General features: G+C 38.5%; 1 pseudogene; it reads left to right on the top strand.

Moving 5' to 3' along the window:
• Positions 1-2,856: 2,856 nt before the first annotated feature.
• Positions 2,857-5,538, top strand: LOC111727895 (annotated as a pseudogene).
• The last annotated feature ends 12,151 nt before the right edge of the window (positions 5,539-17,689 follow it).

Here is a 17,689-nt window from a genome sequence, read left to right as displayed (position 1 = left end):
TATATATATGCTCCAGTGGCATTGCTTTCAGTCTCGTGTTCTCATCCTCCCAATCTAAAGAGTCAGAATATTCCTGAGACTCCTTTTTAGAGACAGTAGGTGTTGTCTGTGATTCCAAACATCTGGCTAAGAATGAAAGGTAGTATCAGCTGTGTTCGCCTCACAGCTGTTCAGCATTACATCACTTCACATCAAGGTCTCCCCTAGATAATCGAGGGCAAGGAAGATGTGGCCCTACCTTCCTTTCTCTAATAGTCACTAAGTAGTACAAGAGGGGAACAGGGCTCAGAAATAATAAATCAGGATGTCAAAGCATCAACACATCTAAAGAGGTGCTTCAACTTGATTTTTCTTGTTTTGAAACAATGAGCTGATTTTCCTCTCGTGACTTGCAATGGCAGGGAACTGATAATGAATTTCCAAAAAAGAAGCCTCCAAAAGTGTTGAGTAAGGAGACAGAAGCTTTGTTCCTTTTGTGGTGGATTTCCAAGTTAGGACATCCTGTGGTCCAGAAGTATTAAGGAAGTGTTCTCTAAAATCCCCTTTTCTCAAATGAAGCCTTAAGTATCTAACTTGTATACAGTCACAGTACCACTGGACTGGACTGCGTAAGACATCTTACAAGATAAATAAGTTATAATGTTTGGATAATGGAAGAAAAGAGCCATTGTAATGTTGCATGAGCAAAATGAGCAAAATACTGCAGTTTCTAATTAAGTGCTCAACTCAGTTGTACAATGAACGATTTGTTGTACTTTTCAAATATAATTTGCAATCTTGGAATAGTGACTTACGGCTATGCAGTAAAAACAGAGACATTTATGGTGGGACACATGGATTGCATTATCTTTTCTAAGGCTTGCTGGCTCCTCCCCAGAGTGGGCTTGACTACCTGGTATAACTTGGAAGCAAGAACCCAGGTGGCTTGGCAGGAAAGACTCTGATCTACCTTAGCTGACAATAAGCCAAGTGTCATTCTGCCGGAAATCCTTAACTCAGATTAGCTGTTGTCTGGGAGGTGGTGCCTTCTTATTTTGAAATATTAGAGATAGGAAAGACAAGGAAATCCCAGAAGGGACCAGGGGCTATGTCATATTTTTAAAAGGGTTTCTTGGGTCATGTTATGCAACTACCCACTTCCTGAACTTTACCTTCAGGGAGAAATTGAAAGCCTTCCTTATGCCTGAATATCTAACTTAAGAACAAGAGAGCATTTGCCTGCATGCTCGTGCATGTGTTTTGATCCCTTTAACAGTTCTAAGTCACTTGGAGTTTCCACGTATTTGAGTTTGGCCAGAAACAGCCTCTTGGTTCTCAGAAAAAAAAAAGTCTTAAAGATCCACAAAGTAAGCTCAAGAGGCTTCTTGGACATCAAACCTCTTACAAAACATTTTTGATGAGTCAAGTATAAATGAATCAGATGCACAGAGGCCAAATTTCTCTGACAAACATGAGTTTAACAAAAAATGGGGGGGTGGGCGAAAAAAGGAAGAGATGAGGTGACCTTAGGAAGATAGGTACCACATACTATGTTACTGATCACAATGTGTTATACAAAGATTTCTTGATACATGAATATAGCTAGAGCTGGACTCACTCAGCACTGATTTCTTTCAGCAGCAAATCTGACAATAATATTTGGTTCAGTTACTCTTTAAAATTATCCCAAAGCAATTCTTCTATCATGACCCCCTGTCAATTTCTGAATAGTAATTGATATTACCTTGACTGCATTTTTTTTTTTTTTAGAATCAGAATATTGTCTATGACTGTCTTGTTTGGCAGTTGTGAATACAATCACATCTTGAATTCAGGAAATGTGAATGAAGATATTAGAACAGACTTTCTGTAGGAGAGGATGCTTAACATGAGTGTTAAAGGATATGCAGGATTAAGCCATTTATAGAAACATGGTTATATCAACAGAAAAAAAAATTTTTTTCCAAATATATTAAAACTGCATGATATGTTTATGAAACTACAAACCTTCTGGGTTGGCAAAATGTGAAATTTAAGGGGAAGTAGAAGATGAAGTTACAAAGGAAAGCAGGTTAAATGATGGCAGGATTTTGAGAAGGATGATTAACCTCAGAAAGATTGCATTGAGGAGGAGGAGTTGAGTGTATTAATATTATGCTGGTTGCAATGTGGCAAATGGATCAAATGGGACCAAACCCATAAGCAGGGTGACAAGTTTGCGTGAAGTTGCTGTATTCTAAAAAAGCGCTGATGAAGGCCTGAAAATGTGGCCACAATGGTTGAGACAGTCTGGTAAGATACGGAGATTCAATGAAAAGAATTTCTTTTTCCAGGTACAAAGTTAAGAGCTAGCAAACATGTAGAAATACGATACAGCCTTCTAATAAGCATAATTTCTGGAACAGAGGTTTTGGGTCTGTGTTCAAATTCCACCTCAATCACTTATGCACTGTATGACTGTGGATAACTCTGGCTCATAGTTTTCCCATCTGTGCAATGGGAATGAAAGAATAACTAATTCATAGAGTTGTTATATGAGAATTAATTGACTTAATGAGTAAAAAAAGAGAGTCTGATAAGGAATAAACGTTATATTGGTAGTGCCACACAAGATACAAGCTCTGAATGTAAACTTGCTTAGTTAATCTTTGAAATAACCCCCTGAGAAGAGAGCTCTGTCATCTTTATTTTATGGATTAGATATTGCAGGTCAGAAATGATGTGGTGGGCGAACCCAGAGCTTCATGCTTTTAATACTTTGTTCAAACATTTGTGAAAATTCAGGCATCTTGCTTCTGAATAAAAAGTATTTTTACTTTAAGGGAGAAACTCAGGAACAAAGTAGCATACAAAGTACATTTTCTCTTCTCTGTGCACATGAGGGAGGTCCTGCAGCACAGCACTTCACAGGTGAGGGCTTGGTGCACAGGAAGTAGACGTTAGAATTTGGAACATGTGGTTTAAAGAGCAACTCCCTGGTTCATGATCATTACTTTGAGAAATGTTTTCATCTGGGTGTAGTTGAAGAGGGAAGATAACCAAGTTGGTGACAGCCCTTTGCAACTAGTAACATACTAGATCAGCATTAGTTTTTATCTCCTTCAAATGGGTGAAATTTGTAGAATCATCTATGATCATAACTCCCTTCTTCCCAACCACCAGATAAGCCATAAATGAAAACCATCTCCTTTCAGTACCATTAACCCTACATGTTCAGAAAGAATAAATCTTTGTCACTTTCTCTCATATATAAATGTGAGAAGGTAATTCAATGTTGCTTCTTATCTCTTTCTAGCCAGTTCTACTTTAGCATGACTCAAACATTATTTTAAATTATTTTTTAACTAATGCTCCTTGCAGCAGTTAAACCAATATAGAGCAATTAAGAATTTTCTGAATTAGGATAATTGCTTCTCTGGGAATCAATAAGCATATTCCCACGGGTCTATGAGAATTTTTGACTTGGATATTTCATGCAATGGCAATCTAAAAGTATTCACAAAAGCATAATTTTGCCCCAACCCAGTGCGGGAACCAGTGGCCTTCTAAGAGGTCCTTAACTGTAACCTTTTTACTGAATCCAAATTTTACAGAATGAATCCTTTTATTAAAATAGGTGCAGCAGAGAAAGATGAAGCCTTTCTTGCCTCATTTCGTGCTTTAAAAAAGAACAAGTTCGAAAATCAGAAGGCTGCTGAAGTTTCCCCACTCCTGTGAGTAGCGCTACTTTATTCTGGGATAAAGTGAAAAAAGAATGCATGCAGAATTACAATGAAAATGTTGAATTTCTGCTAAAGGAGGGCCAAATGACATCATGTTATGGTTTTGCAGTAGTTGGAACAGAGAAGAATGCTGGAAAAACTGACCGATCTCGTGGCACACAGATGTATGGCCTTGATGACCACAAAAGACTTGAACATTAACGGTGAGTATGATGTTCATTTGTGAGTGGTTTTTAGTTATAAGGAAACAACAATACCATCACATTAAATAAATGTCACAAAATTGAATCTTACTGAGTTGCGTCTTTCGCTGGATTTAATTACTAAATGTGTTTGAATTTCATCGCTTAAGTGATTCACATGCAAAAAAGTTATAAATAGGTTTAAATTTGCATATATTTTAGCAACATTCTAATAAAAATCAATTAATGCACATTGGTATTAAGCAGAACTTTTTAAAAAATGGATTTTTCCATTACTCATGTTTGATAATGATAAAATAATGAAAAGAACACAAGTTTGGTAATCAAAACAGAACTGGCTTCAAGATCTAACTCTTTTGCTCTCTGGGTATGTCTAAACTAAGAAACTAAGCCTTAGTTTTCTTCTTTTTGTTTCTTCCATTATATCAGAAATTTTTAAGATACTGAAGCTATATTAACTCTCACTGTTAAAACAATCCTATTAAAGACAAATTAATGTTATAAATAAAAAATTTATAAAAGGAAAAACAAAGGCATAGAGTAATCAAGCCATTTAAAGTCACACAGCCAGATAATGAGACTCCAGCACTGGTGATGTCAAAACATTCCTGGGGAAAAATGGAATTAAAAGATAAAAATAAAAAAGTAGAAACTTTATTTCTGAATATAAGCTTTGCTGAGTCAAGACACTTTGGTAAGCAATGATAAAAAACAAACAAAAAGAAGGCAGAATAAGGCAAATGGGGACTGCAAAGCGGGTGCATAATGATTTCCTTGGAAACATGCACACAATTGCCTTCATTTGATCTGAGAAGGAGCAGAAGTATTGTCATGGTGGAGAAAGGCTCTCTGGTGATGCCTTCCCCAGAGGTTTCTTACTAAAGCCTTAGCTCGTTTTCCCAAAATATTTTCATAAGAAAGAAATGTTAGCTTTCTTTGTCTTTTCAGAAAGTCAACAAGCAAAATGGCTTCAGCAACCCCCAAATTGGTTGCCATGTTCTTTGTTCTTCACTGGTATTCTTTTGCCTTGGCCGAACCACTTCCACCTCTTGGTAGCCATTGTTTTGCTTGTGCTTTATCTTCAGGATCATACTGGTAAAGCTCTGTCTCACCTTCTGTCATAATTCTTTGAAAAAAAATGCTTCAAGAAGGCTGGAGGCTGAACTCAGCATCTGACAAAATGGCCAAGATACAAGATCATCAAGGAAACCTAGTGTTTGCTGGCAGAATGAGTTCCCGATATTAAAGCAGAACCAGATGAGAGCAAAGCCCCTTATTTTCATGTGGTCATTGCTGGCTCCCAGGATTCCCCCTTTGAGGGAGGGACTTTTAAACTCCAACTGTTCCTTCCAGAAAAAATATTCAATGGCAGTTCCTAAAGTATGTTTCATGACCAAAATTCATCATCCTAATGTAGACAAGTTGAGAAGAATATGTTTAGATATTTTGAAAGATAAATGGTCCCCAGCACTGCAGATCCGCACAGTTCTGCTATTGATCCAGGCTCTGTGAAGTGCTCCCAATCCAGATGATCCATTAGCGAATGATGTAGTGGAGCAGTGGAAGACCGAGGAAGCCCAAGGCTAGAAACAGCTGGAGCATGGACTAGGCCATATGCCATGAATAATATTTAAATCGATCTGATCAAGTGTGCATCACTTCTCTGGTTCTGCCAAAGCTTCCTTTTTTGTTTGCATTTAATGGACACAGTCTTAGAAACATTAGAATAAAAGCCCAGACATCTTCAGTCCTTTGGTGATTAAATGTCCATTAGCAAATCTCTGTCTTGTCCTGATTCACTGTTGTAAAGTAGAGCAGAGGCTAGAGGTATCATATGGGTTGTTGCAAATGTTTAAAAGCAGTGGCCCCTCTGCTTTTTTCATTTCCCCCATCATGGTTGAAGTATAAAGCACTGTGAATGAAGGTAGTTGTCAGGGTTATCTGCAGGAGTGTGGATGTTTTTATTTTACTTTATCTTTTTTTTTCTTTTGGCTGGAGGAGGTAGTTTTATTTTAATTTTAAGGGTTCCTTTTCCCCTTTTTATGGTGATCTAATTGCAGCTAACCAGTTCTTTAGAATATCCTCTCTAGTCAAGTCTAACTTTATTTAGACTTTGTAGATGGACAAGCTTAATTATTTGAACCAAAAAAGGAACATTAAACAAATATTACAGTCCTCACTAATAACATTGTGACTTTTCTGTCAACTGTAGATTTTTCCCCCTCCAGGGGGAAAAAATAAACGCTTCTGACTATTTTGTATGGCTTGGTTGTAAACTTCTATAACTCTTAAGTTTTAGTAAAATATTTTTTGTTATTCTAAAAAAAAAAAAAAGAAAAAATGCTTTGAGATCTTGATCCTACTTATTTAAAATTTCCATTGAAATCTTAGCTGTTGTCTACAGTTACCTGAGCATAATGGTCTTGGCATCTGTTGAATAGAAACTTGATTCATCTTTACGTTTTTAAAGAATTGTGTAAGCTTACCAGTTGAGATGTCCCTGATGTTGGCTATGATGTTTATGCTGATAATCATCTGCTGTCTTAAATTAGGGTATGAACAAGGTGAATTGTTTTCCCTCACAAATTGATGTGAATGGTCTGACACTAAGAGCTCATCTTGAACATCATCATCTCTTCTGAAACCAAGTGATCTATTTGTAAACTGCTGATTTCTTTGGGGTGTCCAATGTTTTGTAAAGCACCAAAGACTTTACCATTCTTCTACACAAGCATCACCATAAATTTTATGTTTTTTCTTGCTTCAGTTTTTATAGAAATCACATTGCTCAAAGAAGCTCTTTTCAAACTGATGTCTTCTCCTTACTGCCTTAAACAAGATACTATTCAGACTTATTATGAGAAGTTAGTATGAGTTTATTTTGGGAGATTTGGGAGATTTTTTTTGAAATCTATGAGGTTTTTTTCATAATTTCTGTTTTACAGGTTAGTTTTTATTATATAGAAATATAATTAATTTTTATATGTTGACCTTGTATCCTGTGACCTTACTGATCTAACTTAACTGTATGAGTTTTATTTGCAGGGTATATGAAATATAAATGCAATGCCATTTACAACTACTCTGTACACTAAAAATAGCACTCTCTCTCTAGATAGATAGATAGATAGATATAGATCAATCGATAAATAGTCATGAACCAATCACTTTGACTAAATTGGACAATGTTGGGGGACACAAGGAAAGTCCAGACTTAGCCTACTTTTTAAGAGCTGAGAATGTAAATAAGAAAAAGTAACAAGCATAAATAAGAGTGATCCTACAACAGAATGGTGATGGTGTAGAATGGGAAAAAAAGAATTTGAGATTAGGAAACTGACAAATGTGTTTACAACCTTACATTTGTGATCTGTGTATATTTTGTAAATCTTTAAAAGTCTCTGAACTTCAGAGAAACAGAAATAATAGAATATGTGTGTGTGTACACATGGTAAGATATATGTATATATCCTATAAGGTATTATAATATGCCATTTATATGTACATATTATATTATATATTATGAAGAAAGAATTGGTTCACACAATAAGAAAGCTACTAAGTTCAGACCCAGAAGAGCCAATGGTATAGTTGTAGTCAGAATTGGAGGAAGTCCTAAAAAGTAAGAGAGCCAATGATGAAAGTTCTTTTCCAAGTTTGAGTTTGAGTCTAAAGACAGAAGATGGCCTCTGTCAGAGTTGTAAGACAGACCAGAAAAATCATTCCTTCTTATTCAGGGTTTAATTCTATTCAGTTCTATAATGGATTGCATGAAGCCCATTCACTTTGGGGAGGGGAGAGGGAAATCTGTTTTACTCATTCTACTGACTGAAATGTTAGTCTTGTTCAAAAATTAGACTAACCTCTGACACACATGCCAAAATTATTTTTAACCAAATATCTGGGCACTCAGTGCCCAGTCAAGTTGACATAAAATTCACTATCACAGTTGGGTACAGTGGCTCATATCTGTAATCCTAGCATTCTGGGAGGATTACTTGAACTCAGGAGTTCAAGATGAGCCTTAGCAAGACTGAGACCCCTGTTTCTACTAAAAGTAGAAAAATTAGCCTAGTATTGTAGCATATATCTATCCAGGTACTTGAGAGGCTGAAGCAGGAGGATCACTTGAACCCAGGACTTTGAGGTTTCTGTGAGCTAGGCCAATGTCATTGAACTCTATGTTGGAGCAAGAGAGTGAAATACTGTCTAAAAAAAAAAAAAAATTCACCATCATAGTAATCCTGCAGAGAGCGGAATGATTGATGACGTTCAGTCATGTATTTATTAATCAAAGCACATTCACTGCCTTTCATGTGCTAGGCACCATACCAAGCTGAGTATTCAAAACTAAATAAATCTTATCCTGTCCTGAAAAGCTCAAAGTCTAGTGGAGACACTAATAAACACTTATATAATGTAATATAAAAATTGTTCTCGGAAAGCAGTCTATCTTTCTTAACCATTGAAACCTTTAGTATTTTGTATGTTTAAAACACTGAGGTCTTACATTTTATAAACTGAAGCCAAACTTAAGCTACCTTTTTCTAGCTGAGGTTTTGTAGCCTGGGAATAAAAGCGTTAATTTCTGTAACTTTGTTTCTCTCTGTTGGACTCTCCCATTGGGTGAGAGTCTCTGGTTACATTTTGAAAAGGAGAAAAAAGGAAGCATAAGGGTAAGACTATGCTTCACAGTTTTTCTATACACGCGTCTTTAGAGTGGTGAGAATGGGAAGTGAAGGTAGTACAAAAAGTTTAGCTCATTATTTCAAATAATAAAATGAAACTATCCACATCATAATACAGGACATTAAACACTACGGGGATTAAATGAATTGTATATGAGAGTGGATTGGGGGAATATAAAAAAAGCATCTGCCTGTATCTTATTAGACTATTAACATAATATAGGAAATGTATGAGCACTGCAGAGAGGGGCAAAACAAATTGGTATCGTCAAATGAGATTTCAACCCACATATGGGAGGTGATTCTGGTTTTTACATTGTGAAAATGGCCAAACTCCACCTTGGATTCTTATGAAGAAAAAAACAAAACAAAACCTTACTCTTATATACATTTCAAAATATCATATTGCATACCACAAATATATGCAATTTTTATCTGTCAATTGAAAGAATTTTTAAAAAGAAAAAAGCTTACCTTGTCTCTGCCTTGCATCTCTCCACCTCACAGGGCAAAAAAAAGCCAGATTTTTCCACTGTGTCTCTGGCTTTTACACCAAGAGTAGACATCCTCTTCCTTGTGCTTGTGGGAAGGTTTGAGGTTTGCCTGGCTCCAAAGAGCTAATCCAAGGAAACATCTTCCATTCCTCAGTTTTGGATATTTATCCAAAAGAAAGTTGGAAGCTGCTGTGGCTGAGCACTTGGAAACAATTTCCAGAAAATAGTGTGTCGCAGTTTTTGCCTGTGCTCTTCTCGCCTCTAGAGCAGTGAGGGTGCGCTGAGTTAGCCGACTTACAGAGTCACCACTTACCGGGTTCTTTCCACACGCTAGCTAGGCTCTGTGGTAAGTGTTTTCTAAGCATTATCTCCTTTAGTCTTTACAACAGTCCTGTGAAGTCAGCACTAATGTCCCAAATTTATATAGGAGAAACTTGAAGCTAAGAAAAGTGAAAGAGCCAGAATTTAAACTTAGATCTCCCTTAATGAAGAACACCCTGCCTGCCATGTTATGGTGAACAGCTTTGCTAAGGGATTTGGCACTTGAGTATGTTTGAAATGACTCAATTTGGTGAGGAAAGCCAGGCTCATAGACTTATAACCTTTGGCCACAGTGTTAATCCAAGTCTTTTTCAACCGAAGGAGGCATTGCAGGAGGAACCACAGCCGTGCTACTTTTGGAGTAGGGACTTGTTCTCTACGCAGATTAGACAGCCTGGTGACTGTGCCCTGGGCCACAGACAACCTGCCAGCCATGTGTCCAAAGGAAAACCAGGCTTCTCAGGAACAGTTATCTTTTCCAGATTGTACACATTTTGGAGAGCTGGGCTGAGTCAGGTTAATGCAGTTTAACGCACAGGCGAAGTAAGAGGGGGAAAGAAAGCAAAACTAATGAAGCTCGGCCTTTGATCTCCGCTAATCAAGGCATTTCACGAGTTACTTTATGATCATGTAGTACTCGGCTCCTAATGAAAATGGTTTAAGTATGATTTTACTGTAGAGATCTAAGAGGCAGGCATCGAGGGAAGCAAGCCAGATTATTAGGTAACTCAAGACCACTCAGGAAATCAAAACAAAGTTACAGCTCCATTAGCCAAGTGTAATGTTTTTGGAGGGAAGGCAAGGGGGCCCAGGTAGCCAGAAGCCCTGCCTTCGTTCTCCCTGGGGAAAACAACAAGCTCATTGCGCATTGGGACGCATCCTAATCCCTATTCTTAACCCGTATCCAAGCAGGGCTACAAGTCTCTAACCACCTTTGCATGCTAGCAGTCAGCTGTTTACCTTACAATGATTTGCCTTTCCACTCTTGGCAGAGTCTTGCTTTCCAGATGGACACTTCATTGAGTGTACATGTTCTGGAAGGAAGGAAATGTCTCATGGGATGTGTCTGATGGAAAACAAAGATGTCCAGTGTGTTACTCTACATTTCAATAGCACTTCATAATTGCAAAAGGCTTTATCATAATGTTTTATTAGTGACTGTGTATAACAACCCAATGAGGGAAATGTGATGTTTTCACTCTGCAAACAAAATTGAGGCACACTCTAGCTAAGCAATTTTGCTCTAGCCCACACAGCAAGGATTAGAAATTCCAGACTTAAAGTTACAGGTTGTCAGAGTCTCACTTACTTGCCTGGGGTTCTCTGAGGTGGTAGGTATCACTATACAAGCCCAGATTGAAATTGAACTGCAACTTAATGTGGCACTCTGAGCATCCATGCCAAATCCAGTTATCTATAAGGTGCAACCAATGCATCCTTCTGGAAAGACCTTGACAGTAGTGGCCACTTTATTCTTTATTGTCCTGATTCTATATTTTATCCTGCATCTCCTGTTTCTTTTCAGTGACTTTTAATTATGCCTCTCCTCTCCATTTCCCTGCTAACTGTGAACAACCCCTAGGATCTAATTCCTATGTTTTTATCCTGCTACTTTCTCCAGCTTCAAACAACACCACAATATTAAAAAAATCTGAATTGCCACACTGTTCTCTCTTCCAAATTATTTTTGTCCATTTATTAATTTGTTGGTTCCACACCTATGTATTATATCTACCCCATGCTGAGGTCACAGGGCAAAGATGTGATGAAGACTCAGAGGTTCCTTTCATTCAGTTCACAGGCAATCAAGACATGGCCATGTAAGAGAGCATTCCCATATCTCACAATAAATGTCATACTGGTCTCAGCGTTATCAAAGCAGACAAGCACCCGGCCCTGTCTGTGTGGCTTGGGAATCAAGAGAAGGAATCTTGAACGAAACGCACTTGAATCTAATTCTCATATTCCCAATTCATCACTGAATCATTCACATGTCTGGTCATTCATTATGTAGCACTTCACAGTGTGCGAGCAGAAGTGAGGACACAGAGCATGAGATAGGACATTTATTTCTGATCTCAAAGATTTTACTGCAAAGGAAGAAATGTGCACCTTTCTGCAAACAAAAAGACATCTTTCTATGGATGTTTATCTCTCTTTAGCTGCTTAGTTAAACATTTTTAATCTTTTGCTTTCAGTATTTGTGGTTATTTGTATGGTTGTCATAGAAAACCAGTTTTTAAGAAGATAAATTTCTTAATGGAAGCTTCTGTGTTCACTAGTTATTAACTGTGCAGCTGAAAGAAAATTGCAAGACCACCTTAAATTTACATTCTTATTCCCCAAATAGGAGCTAGTAATAGTCTTAATACTGGGGGGATATATGACAATCAATTACAGGAATGCTGTTATAAGAAGTATTTTTCCAACGACACTCTACCCACCATGTGGGTAATAGATTATACTTTAAATATGCTAAATTTATTCTAAATTTTTAAAAATAAATTATTTGTAATTGTTTAAAAAGTGTTTTCAAATCCACTTCAAAAAGACAGATTATAATTTAAAAATCTTGATTCTATTTTCTTTATATGCTCCAAATAATTAGCCCAGTGTAGGAACTGCGAAAATACATTGAGAATTAGGATTTTAAATTTAGAGGAAAAGAGTCAAGAATTCAATACTATTTATCTATTTTTGTAGTAAGGTAGTTGGGACTTAATGTGCTCTGATATTTTTCCTGGAGTCACAGAAAAAACACAGATGCAGGATTAGAGCCCTTGTCTACTGAATTCTCACACACCACACTATTTGTGGAATTGGGTTAGTGTCATCTGTATGATATGTGCTACAATCAGCTTTATTTCTTTGCTGTCCTGCTTTACTAAGTGCCATATGCTATATAAGATGGAGTGAGAAACAGGGCAGCTCTGAGAACACGGTACTCTTAGGACAGGCATGGGATTCATATTTCTTTATAAAGTTCCAGAAGCTCAGATCCCTTACTCATAGGCTCTCTATCCACTGCCGTCCTCCACACTCCCCCGAGGACTATTCTCAGGATGTTCTCCTGAGAGAGGAAGGAGGGAGACATCTATGTCCCAGCTCCCATTCCTCATTGGTCAGGGTGCTCTATGTGGGCAAATGACGTCCTCACACTTGAGTAATGATGCCTGGTGGGCGCCAACTGAGAAGCTACTCACAGCACCAGGGGACGTCCAGGGCAGAAGGTGAGAGAAGCAGAGGGAGCTGCTACCAAACCTCAACCAAGTTGCTCCTGAGGAAATGGGTGCAGTAGGGCACCCCAGAGGGGCAAGAGGAAGTCCCAGAAGCCAAATCCTGCTGGGGAGCGTAAGTTCTTCCCTGCAATGCTAATATAGCAAGCACTACGTATCATTTATTTTCCTAAACAAATACACCAATATAACATCGACTATGGGCCGGGTGCAATGGCTCACACCTGTAATTATAGCACTCTGAGAGGCCAAGACAGGAGGGTCACTTGAGCTCAGGAGTTTTGACACCAGCCTGAGGGGGAAAAAAAAAATTAGCCAGGCATTGTGATGGGCACCTGTAGTCCCAGTGACTCAGAAGACTGAGGCAGGAGGATCATTTTGAATCCAGGAGTTTGAGGTTGCTAGGCTGATGTCATGGCACTCTAGCCTGGGCAACAGAGTGAAACTCTGTCTCAAAACAAACAAACAAACAAACAAACAAACAAAAAACCTTGCTGTGCATCATATATTCTTCTATATAAACACTAATATAGTAATTATGTACATAGTCCTGAGTTCTTCCTACGTATCAAGTCATTCAATCCTGACAGCAATTCATGACACTAGTACTAGTCCATGACACTAGTACTTTGTCCATTTTTCAAATGAGGAAGCTGAGACATAAAGAATAATTAAGTTGCCCAAGTTCCCACAGTCAGTACGTAGTAGAGCCAGGAGTTAAACTCGGGCAGTCTGGCTCCACACACTACACTCAGACGACACTGCACTAAGCAGATCTTGGGAGATGAATAAAGGAGAGAAATGTTTTGGTTTCCAAGCTGGCATAAAAAGAGGAACTTTCAAAGCTATATCCCACTCTCATCGTAATGAATGTGAAACGTTTTATGTAATAATTCACCGAATGAATTTTTAGGTCAGACAAGCCCCCAAATGAGTTCACTCTCTCAACCTCTTTCTGGTTAGCTTGTACAGAATGCTCCACCTTTCAAAACTTAGTCTTCTATAAACAGATCTCATTTATTTCACTGGGCTGCTGTGAGAAGTAAGTATATTTCAATTACTTAGATGACTCAGGAAATCCTCAAGAAATAAATGGCAGTTTGAAATGGCATATTTTTACATAACTTTTGTCACTGTACGTGTCACTTCTGCTTTTGAAAGTCCTTTTTAAAGAAAGAAGAACAAAATTTAGTGCTGTCAGCACACAGCTCAGAACAAAACAGGCAAATTATTTGTTTAGATGTTTGCTTTTCAGCTGAGTTTTCTTTAGGATGTTTTTCCTGCACTTGGGCAACATGAAAAACAAATACGGGCCTAACAGTATTACATTCTCTGGATTAACATCCGGAGGTAAAGTATAGAGAGAGAGCCCTGGAGGCAGCAGATCTTAGAATCCCAGCCCCATAATTTGGTTTTGGGGGGTAGGTGCTAATCTACCTAGGGGTAATCTGGTAGGTGATTTTCTTTTAATTTTTAATATCACTGAATCTTACTTTATGGTTTTTTGAAATACATATAATAATAATACTTATTTAAAAAGATTATTATAGATATCAAATGACATGATACTATAGGCCCACTATAAATGCTAAGCAAATGCTGATAGCTCATATAGTTATGCCATGATGAGAAAAAAAAAATCTGTGACTATCTGGTGGGAAGAAATTTTGAGACTGAAATTCTATCCAAAGAGGAAAAAAATTCCTTTCTATAATTATTTTTCTTTCCTTTCCTTTTCTTTTTCCTTTTCCTTTCCTTTCTTTTCTTTCTTTCTTTCTTTTTTTTTTTTAGACAGAGTCTTACTTTGTTACCCCTGGTAGAGTGCCATGGCGTCATAGCTCACAGCAACCTCAGACTATTGGGCTCAAGTGATCCTCTTGCCTCAGCCTCCCAGGTAGCTGGGACTACAGATGCCCACCACAACTCCCAGTTATTTTGGGGGACAGGGTCTCTCGGTAGTTCAGGCTGGTTGAACTTGTGAGCTTCGGTGATCCACTCACCTCAGCCTCCCAGAGTTTCCAGGCAGGAGCCGCCATGCCTGGCTCCTTTCTATGATTTTCCTTTTCTTTTCTTCCTTATTTGCCCCTTTACCCTCTAATTCTGTGTTCTGGGGATACGTCTATGGATATAAAAATAGGGACTTTGTTCTCAGCTCAATAAAATGGCAAACAGCTAAAGACAATGGGGCTAGTCCATGATGGGATGGCCAGTGCTAGAGGAAAGGAATTGGTAAATAATGATAGGGCAATGAAAATCTGGACAGAAGAATATAAATTTTGGAGAGTAATTTTTAAAACATGAAGTAAGTTGCATTTTCGGGGACTGAGCGGGACAGACCCAAAGATTATTGGTGGTGATAAAAGAATGAATAAGACAAATCTTTCTCAGTGATGGCTAAACACACTCTTTCTCCAGGAAATGTTCAGTTGGGATGCATTTGACCACAGAATAGAGTCTTGGGCACTGCACCTGCAAACTTGGTTAAACACTACTGGGGTTGCGAAACTCTGGTGTCTGAGAACGAAGACTTGGTCACACATAAGGTATAATTGCTTGTCCTTTGTTTGGGCCTTAGTTTGATATTTGGCCAAGGCTAACACTGGAAAGGTGCCTGGATGGCTTTTGGGCAATGATTGGATCCAGAGCACAGTATCTGTTAGGTTTGATTCTGTGCATGAGCCATCCTGGTACTGGGCATTGTCTAAATCCATTTGGTTCATACTACCGCTTGGTTCTGGGATTTGGAAATAAAATAGGCATTGCTCAAAATTCCCATGAGTGTGTATTTAGTGATATTAATAGAAATAGCATATTTCATAGTTCAGGACAAAGGCCGTTCCTCTGCCCCCAAATAATTTCTGGCAAATTCCTGGAGGAGGGGGGTCTCATCTCCGTTACAATCTTCCCATGTCTCGACTCTCATGGGAAGCCCCTCCTCTCCCACTGGGGTCCCTTCCAGTGAAGTTCCCACTTGAGGGTGTTGGGTCACATGGTTCATTGTGACTTCTGAGAAATGGTAGTAACTGTATCAAGAATACAATTTCCCAATTCTCCCAAAGATGTGTCACTCTGGACATTCCCGAATGATGTTTTACTTCCTAAAGTTTTCACAGGGTTAGAAAAGTTATTTTACAAGGAAGAGGAGCAAATGCCACTCTGTCCCACACAGATGTAGCCAAGGACACTGTAAGGGCCCCTAGCAGTGTGTTCACATGACCCTTTCTCTTACAAGACTGATCTATTATGTTGGCTGCCTCTCTCTCATAGGACTTCCCTTCTGCCTTGTGTTCAGTCGTATTTGAATGGCTGAGTGGATTTTTGGGAAGTTGAATTGGAGGACTCTATAGTCTGGATTTAGAATAGGTATCTGTGGTTTATAGTTACTTCTGTGTTATAATTACCCTATGGAGTTTTTGCCAAATTTTTGAGGGAAAAATAAGGGTGCACGTTATACATGGGTAGTTCTAACTCCATATCTATTTAAATGTTTTCAATTCTTTCATTTATGCTTTTATATTAGAGGTGTAACTCTAGAAGGCAATAATGATAACTCGTATGAAAAGTAATGCTGCAGAATATGGTCACCATTATGCTCCCTCCCCTCTACCCACCCCCTGCTGGCCCCTCGCCAGGGAGGCAACTCAGTTGCAGGAGCCTCCAGCCCAGCTGGCCTATCATGCTGGACACCACTGCTGCCCTCATCTTGGAAGTGGGCACACCACTGATGGTGATTCAACAGTTAGCACCGGGACCTTGGCGAGAGGAGGGAGGAAGTGGCCACACAGTGGCACCCTCTTCTCTCAAGAGAGGCATAGGGCACAGAGCCAGCCACTGCAGAGAAGCTGAGAGTGGGCATGGGTGGCAGGTGAGGGTAGGCCGATGACCTGAGCTCCTGACTTCCCCTGGCTCTCCCCTCTCAGCTCACTCTCACCCCACATCGTCTCATTTCCTAGTCCACCCATGTCCATCACCTGAGCTCACTCCCAGCTGCTCTGCAGCAGCCAGCTCCACACCTCATGCCTCTTGCAAGAGAAGGAATTGCCCCTATGTGGCCAATGCCGCCCCCCTTTAAAAATATAAAAGGAAAGAATTTTTTCCTGAAAGTTTGGGCCAAAAACATGCGTGTGCATTATACATGGGTACATTATATACAGCAAATTGTGGTAATGAATTACTAGCCACACAATATACAAATGTGTTGACTCATGCGGCACTGTGACCTGAACGTCAAGGCTAGCTAACTTAGTGAGATATAAATGGTTCCTCTGACTCCAGACCTGAAATCGTATGGCTAAATTGAAAAAATAAGTAAGTTTGAAATTTATGAGCCAGGAGCTAATCTCTGGAAAATTCCACTGTTGTTTAAAATGTGTAAAATTACAAACAAAAGATTTCATTTTTATCAAAGTCTAGGGAAAAATGAAAGTTCTCTTCTGTCAAAAACATACTTGATGAGGTAGCCTAGATAATTATAAAAATACTATATATTTTTTTAATACAAATAGCACAATGTAGAATTTATCATAATTCTGTGTCAGGGCACAATCCTAAAAAATACTACAAAGAGCTAGTATGTTTGGGAATGAAGTTGCATGTTTTATGTGCACTATTAATGATAAAATGCAAATTTTGAGCAGATATGACACAGCAAAGTCTATCTTTTTATTCTCAGAATAAAAAATTATAAAATGCTGTCCCTTGAATCAGAGAATATAGCCAAGAAATGTAGAAAAAAGGAATTGGAAAAGTGTGTCAAACATTTAATAAAAATATTTTCTGGATTTTTTATAAATGTTTGTGAATGTTTGTCAGCTTTTTGCATGTTGTCATGTACTGTGGCTCATTTCATTGTTGTAAGCAGTATTCACTGTTTTCTAATTTTGTATTTATATTTCGTATCTATTTCCTTGAAATAGCATCCCTGCATGGTATAAAGGGGCAGCCTCACAAAACCTGCATTAGTTGTGCTTCTGAGCTACTCAATGTTCTCCCTCTAAACCAGTGGTTCTCAACCTTCCTAATGCCGTGGTCCTTTAATACAGTTTC

This window comes from Otolemur garnettii, unplaced genomic scaffold (assembly GCF_000181295.1).
Source record: "Otolemur garnettii isolate 467f Iridium unplaced genomic scaffold, OtoGar3 scaffold00004, whole genome shotgun sequence".
Taxonomy (NCBI): domain Eukaryota; kingdom Metazoa; phylum Chordata; class Mammalia; order Primates; family Galagidae; genus Otolemur; species Otolemur garnettii.
This window is presented reverse-complemented; position numbering and strand designations above follow the sequence as displayed.